Below are 6,891 nucleotides of genomic sequence, written 5' to 3'. Positions count from 1 at the left end.
ACCGTAGGAAGGAGGGGATGGTGATGCCGGTTCCCAGCGCTCAGTGCAGTGAGGATGCGTGCTGTGGATGAAGATTCTAGAACAGTCAGATTGCCGGAGACCAGAAGTAGGACGGTGGCTTCTGGGGGCAGAGTGTAGTTTAGTAGCAGAACGATACTCGGCGGGACCCCTGAGCTCTCCAGCACAAGCCTCCTGCTCAGAGCCTGCGACTGTGGGGCCCCCACTGGCAGCATGCCCGTCTGGCCCCCGGGGAACACCCATGGATTTTTTTTAAAGACCCTTCCCTAAGAGTTTTTCACTGGGGCTTGGAGCTCCTTTGGCCCCAAATCCTTGGAAGTGGATCATGTCTTTGCTTGGGGTGAATCTCAGCCATGAACTCCAAAGCTGGGCTGTCCGGTGGCAGAGATGGTTTGCTGGTCCCGCTGTCTGCGTACCCCTCTCTTCTCCCACTTGGGGAGGTAGCCTCCTGGGCTGGTCCTGCTGTCTGCGTACCCCTCTCCTCTCCCACCTTGGGGAGGCAGCCTCCTGGGCTGGTCCCGCTGTCTGCGTACCCCTCTCCTCTCCCACCTTGGGGAGGCAGCCTCCTGGGCTGGTCCCGCTGTCTGCGTACCCCTCTCCTCTCCCACCTTGGGGAGGCAGCCTCCTGGGCTGGTCCCGCTGTCTGCGTACCCCTCTCTTCTCCCACCTTGGGGAGGCAGCCTCCTGGGCTGGTCCCTTTTTTGTGAGCCCCCCACAGTCCTTGGAAGCCTGCTTCCTGGGCATGCACCCTGTATCATGGTGGCCGGGTGCTCAGACCTGAGACTCAGGCATGCAGGGTGTGAATTCCCACCTTGGGAAAACCGGCCACACATGACTGCCCATCTCCTAGGGCTGATGAAGGACACGGGCAGCCAGGAGCATCCTCGGAGCTTGGGCGAGTAAGGATGCTCCGGCTAGGAGCACGGAGATCCCTGGGGCTGGGTGCAGCGTGCAGCTCTGATGGACACCCTGTGTTTCCCTCTATTGTATTCAAATTGAGTCCCAGTGGGTACCGTTCAGGGAGGGGCCTAGACGAGGTCGGTCCTGCAGCTTCCCGAGGCCGGGCCACTGCAAAGGCAGACGCCGCCCTGGCCGGACGTCTGGACCATGGACAGCTTTGCTGGTGAAGCCGACAGTAAGTGAAGCCGTGGAGAGGGTGTGGGTGCCACCCAGGCGGCTGGCTCCTCGCACAGCCTGTGTGTGCCTGGGCGTGGTGCGGCTCTAGGTCAGCTCGGTGCTGTGACAGCATCCAGGCCTCCCTGTCTCCTTTGCTTCTTTCCTCTAGGGGTGCGGGGAGCCTGTTTGCTGCCTGCGACCCCATCTTCTGTCCCGTGGCTCTGCACAGTGGAGAAGGCTGGGGTGGCCTTTCTTCCGTGGCCCACAGTGGCCCTGCCTCAGACTTCTGTCTTTTCCCTTCTTTTGTGTGCTGCACAGACCCCCTCCCCAGGCCACACATGAGTGTGACTGTCAGGACTCTTGGCTCGTGCATGTCGTTAGATGAGCCAGCCTGCTGAAGGTCCCTGGGGCTCATCACTCCAGATCCCCCCATGGCCAAGAGCCTGCTCATTCATTCCTGCTCCCGAGACGTGGCCCAGGCGACCCCTAGGCCATTATCAGAGCAGAAATAAAAGAGGCTCCAAGCACTAGTGCTATTTAAAATCACAAAGAAGGAAATGGTGTTTTAGGAAGAAATGTGCTATGTTTACAAAAGGAAACACTGGATCTTGAGTTTGGAATGGGCTGCGCTGTGGCGTGGAAAAAGCATCCAACCGGGCCTGGAGTGGCGCCGGCTCTGAATGGGCTCTACTCAACCCCTCAGAGCCTCAGTTTCCCTTCATACAAAGGTTGGGGCAGGAGTTCTTGATTTGAGGACCATGAGACGGTGGGCAAAAGGCCGCGTGGGTGTGATTTTGGGGTGAGGTGGGGCGGGGTCTGTAGCTTCACCCAAGGCCCATGACCTTCGCCCATCATCATCGTCACTGGGCGTGGTGACCTTGAAGGCCTTCCAGGGCCGGCATTGGTGGTCGTCTTTAACGTGGGGGCCTCGAGGCCCCGGGTGTCAGAGCGGAACCACAAAGTGAAGCTCACCCGGCTCGGCCCAGGGCGCTCCATTTGGTGGGCTCCTTTCCACCGTGGAGTGGATGGGAGATGGGTGTGCCGCAGCCAGTGTCTGAAGGGGGCTGCTCTGGTCGCTGGGGTCCTGGAAGCTCCATGTCCTTGGACTTGTGCTCATGTCTTCTGCTAATGTTTCACTGCCTTCTTTTCCTTAAAGGTTTGTTCACTTGAAAGACAAAGCGACAGAAAGAGAGAGGTCTTCCGTCCACTGGTTCACTCCCCAAATGGCTGCAATGGCTGGATTTGGGCCAGGCCAAAGCAGGAGCCGGGAGCTTCATCTGGGCCTCCTATGTGGGTGCAGGGGCCCAAGCACTTGGGCCGTCCATCTTCAGCTGCTTTCCTAAGATGGGAACTGAAGCAGCTGGGACTCAAATCAGCACCCACGTGGGACAGTGGCATTGCAGAGGGTGCTTAACTGGCTGTGCTATGACACTGGCCCCGTGGCTGTGTCTTCAAGATGCTGTTCGACACTTGTAACTGGAGTTTCTCTTAGCAGCACTGGGCTGGGGCAGATCGAGGTTCAAATCCCAGCTCTGCCTTCTCACTGCTGGGTAGCTTTGCCTTAGTCACTCAACCTCTCAGTTCCTTTTCTTGGGAGAAAATTGGGGATGGTGCCATCTCGCAGGGTTGGTCCAGGGTTCTTTGGCTGTCAAGTGCAAACGCTGACCTGGGAAGCCATCAGGTACCATCTCAGAGCCTGGATGTCAGAGGCTGTTACCAGGAAACCTGGTGACTGGTGAGCCTTCCTGCTTTGGCCTCGTGTGCTTCAGGGAGCAGGGTGAGAGGGCGGGGCCTGCCTGCGACCCCGTGCAGTTCTCATGGCACTGAGTCTGTCCTCGGCCACTGTGTGAGCTCAGGTGGCGCTCAGGGTCTCCTGCAGAGAGGGTTCAGTGTTTGCGCTGAGGTCTGGACCGAGGTGCCTGTTTCTGCAGCTGTATGGGAGCCAGCTGCATGGCGTGTTGGCTTTAGGTTTGCCTTCTTCGGGGGGATGCCTGTCGGTCTGTCCATCTGAATGGACAGACTGCCTTCAGCCTGGACTGGCTGCCTTCAGCATCACTGGGCCTGGAGCTCCCACCCCTCTCTGGTACTCTGTCCCACTCTCTGCTGTCAGAAATGCAGCAGCCTGCCCGAAGCCCCCCAAGGCTAGCCCCACCTGGCCGTGCGGGCCTGTATTCCTGCTATCTGGGACCAGGCAAATGTCCAGGGCCTGGGAAGCCACTGTGGCTCTGGGAATGGAAAGGTAAGTGTATTTGTAAGTTGTATTTTATAAGCTGATTTTATAGCAAAGCAATTTTGAAATCCATGGATGCGTTTTTATTTCTTTCTTTTTTAAAGATTTATTATTTATTTGGAAGAGTTACAAAGAGACAGAGAGGTCTTCCATCTGCTGGTTCACTCCCCAAATGGCCACAGTGGCTGGAGCTGGGCCGATCCAAAGCCAGGAGCCAGGAGCTTCTTCCAGGTCTCCCACGCAGGTGCAAGGGCCCAAGGACTTGGGCCATCTTCTGCTGCTTTCCCAGGCCACAGCATAGAGCTGGATCAGAAGTACAGCAGGTGGGACACTGTAGGCGGTGGCTTTACCTGCTGTGCCACAGCACCTGCTGTGGGTTTTTCATAATGTGCATTTTTCCTTGAACTTTTTGGAGAGCCTGGTGTTTATTTTTCTCAGCAAAACAGGTGTTTTGTCTTTAGCTCATAGTCCCCTGACTCTCTCCTGCAACTTGTTTTCACTTTTGGCAAAATGCACGTAATAGAACATGTACCATCTCGGGCACTTGGGGTGGCAAGCAGGTGCAGCCACACTTTGTGCCGGCCTCTCCTGGGCTCGCTTCTTCCCGCTGCATGGAAACTGTCCCTGATAAATGCTGTCCCCATGCCCTCCTCTGCCAGGCCCTGGCCCCCAGCCACTGCTCCCTGCCTGTGTCCCAGCGTTTGAGCCCTGGCTGCTCTCTTGCCCCATCTTGGCTGTGATGCAGTCCCCTTGGTATCTGTGCACGTCCACGGCACAGCCACCCTGGGTGAGGCTTTGTGTACCCGGTACTCTTGGGGGCCTCTCATCAAGGGGTGCAGGAGGGGGGGCCTGGCCAAAAGCAGCTCCCATGCAAGACATGAAGCAGAATTGTCAGTGAGCACCCATCTGAGCGTGACTTAGGGCTTTAGGATGTGTCACCCGGAGTCAGGGCGGAGGGCTTGGGTCCCTCTTGTCATCTGACGTCAAGGGACTGACCTTTTAAGAGGGAGAAAATGCAAGGGACTGGGCACTAATTTGGAGGAAAAATCCTTTGTATGCAAAAGGGACACAGCTCGTGCCTGCCAGGCGGGAAACTGCCTGGGAGACAGCCAAGGTCTCCTGCCAGCCTCCCCAGCTGCATACGTGGTGCGTGGGCTGTTGTGCAGGGACCGTGGTCAGCGGACGGGGAGTGAGGGTCATAGTTGTAGGCAAGTGCGGATGTGCGAGCTGTTCATCCAAACTCCGTCTCGGAAGGAGAAGCCTGGTATCCCGCGGTGTGCAGGAGGGCACACCCAAGACCTTCCCTTGTGAACCATGCACAGGATGGGCGTACAGGCTGCGTGGCCAGCCGGGCCCCTGCCCTGCCGCTCGGCCCCAACGTCAAGGGGACAGTGACGCTGTGGGCTGGTGGAGCTGCACAATGCCCAGTGACGTCCCGGTTCCTGTTGTGCGCACTGCTCAGGAAATGACGCGCGCCCCAGTGGGTCAGCCGGCCTCCTTTCTTTCTGTACACAGCGTAGTGGCGAGGTTAACTGAGCTCTGATCGACAGCCCAGAGGGGTCAGTGTGACTCCAGCTGACCGGTGGTGCTCTGGGTGCCCCAGCTGCCCCTTTGGTTTGCAGAAGGACACGGCGGCCACGTAGCCTTTCCCCGGCTTCCCTTCAACCAGAGGGGCGCATGGAAGCCCCTGCAGAGCAGAGACTTCTCAGGGCGGGGCTGTTCCGCGGGAGGGCTGGGGTGCTCTCTTTCCTGTGCTTGGCCTTCTGGCGTTTTCCGAGGTTTGAAGGAGCACAGAGAAAGAGCGGGACTCTCCCCTCTCGGGTCCAAGGCTCGTGCTAAGTGTTGGTTGCCAGATGCGGGTCTGGTGAGGTGTACAGCAGTGTCACCTGCTCTGTTTCACACGTGGGAGGGTTGAGTTCTGCAGCGCGGGCCACTCACACGACACCAGGGCTTACTGACAGAGAGCCCAGGTCACACTTCCCTGCCCCGGCTTCCACTCCCGCACCCTGGCCAGTCCAGCCCTGGCCCCGATGTTTCATTCTGGTAGCTGGCTTCCCAGGTGCTGTCCGGGGTGTGCTGGGGCCCTGGGCCTAGGAAAGCTCAGATGCTGCAAACCATTCTCACAGGTAGTGTCTGAGTCCGTGCAGGCTGTCCAGGGCTCGGGTGGGGCTCCCCTGGACAGAGCCACACGTGCTGTCCCATGTGCTGTCTGCTGTTTTCACGCCCCCACGACCAGGCTGAGTGAGAGGCAGATTGTGTGGCCTGCAGCGTCTGGAATCTTCGCTGCCTGATGCCTGGGTCCTGGTGGCTAAGACGGCGTCGGATGCCAATGAGCCCGTGGGAAGCAGACGACACAGGCAGCCCCGGGAGCCACGCTGACTGCCCAGGGACGAGCGGCCGGGGGCGACATCGCCTGGCTCACAGCCGCTCTGCCCGGCTCCCGCCTGGTTCTTAGCAGAGCCTGTGCTCACAGAGGGACATGTTCCTGCTCAGAAAGGCGCCCGCCAGGTCTGCAAACCTCCTGCTCACCCGCCTAGGCGATGCTGCTTCTGTCACGGGACAGGGAGTTGCGGATTTCGGGGTAGATAGGAAGGGGCTGCCCATTTGTCATGACAGCAGCTGCCTTCCCAGGATCCTGCCCCCGCCCCCTATGGCTACCTCAGCCTCGGTGCCCTCATCTGGAGCTAGACCTGTGTTTTTATTAAACTTAGAACAGGAGGTTACTTTTCATCTTTGTGGAGGTCAAGAGCTAACAGCATTGAGTCCCCCTGCCCTCTAGCAGAGTGGTGGGGTTGGCAGATGGAGGGGTCAGCGGGATGGCAAGGGCAGTGGGACAGGTGGGGTCAGCAGGATGCCTGGCCCTCTGTGCTTGGCTGACCGGGGCAGGAGGCAGCACCTCTCCTGGGCGTTCCACTGCCCACCCTTTCACGGCCACCTCCCAGGCCGCCTTGGCCACCAGTGAGACGGAGCTGAAGCCCTGCCTCCGCAGCACGAGAACCTGTGGGAACAGTCTCATGGGGTGGCCTGGGGGGGGGGGGGGGGCTGAACCTGCACCCAGGAGCCTCTCTCCTGCCCCAGCCCCGTGGCTGTGTGGCCCAGGGATGCTGAAGCCACCTGTGTGAGCCCCTTGTACCTCATGTCCAGTGGGGTCCCAAGTCCCTGCAGGCGGGTGGGTGGGGTGAGGCCACAGGCATGGCAGGTGCGTCTGAGCCTGTGCTCACATCAGGCCTCCGTCCTTTGGGGAGGCTCAGGTCTGTCGTGTCTACGTCCCACCTGGCAGGACAGGCTACGGTGTTAGGAACACGAGCTGGTGTTTAGTGACTTGTGCAAAAACATTTGGGAAGGGTGTAAGCTCTGGTGCCAGTCCTGGGTGAGCCACAGCCTTCCTGAGCTCAGTTTGCTCATCTGTAGAATGGGGATAGGATTAGGATTGTGCTGGGGCCACCCAAGCAGCAGCCAGCAAGGAGCCACCTGAGCAGGGGCTGGAGGAGGAGCAGCTACAGAGGGCGAGTGGGGAAGGAGGCTGC

Source organism: Lepus europaeus, chromosome 9 (assembly GCF_033115175.1).
Source record: "Lepus europaeus isolate LE1 chromosome 9, mLepTim1.pri, whole genome shotgun sequence".
In the NCBI taxonomy this organism is placed as follows: domain Eukaryota; kingdom Metazoa; phylum Chordata; class Mammalia; order Lagomorpha; family Leporidae; genus Lepus; species Lepus europaeus.
Note: the sequence above shows the minus strand (reverse complement) of the source record.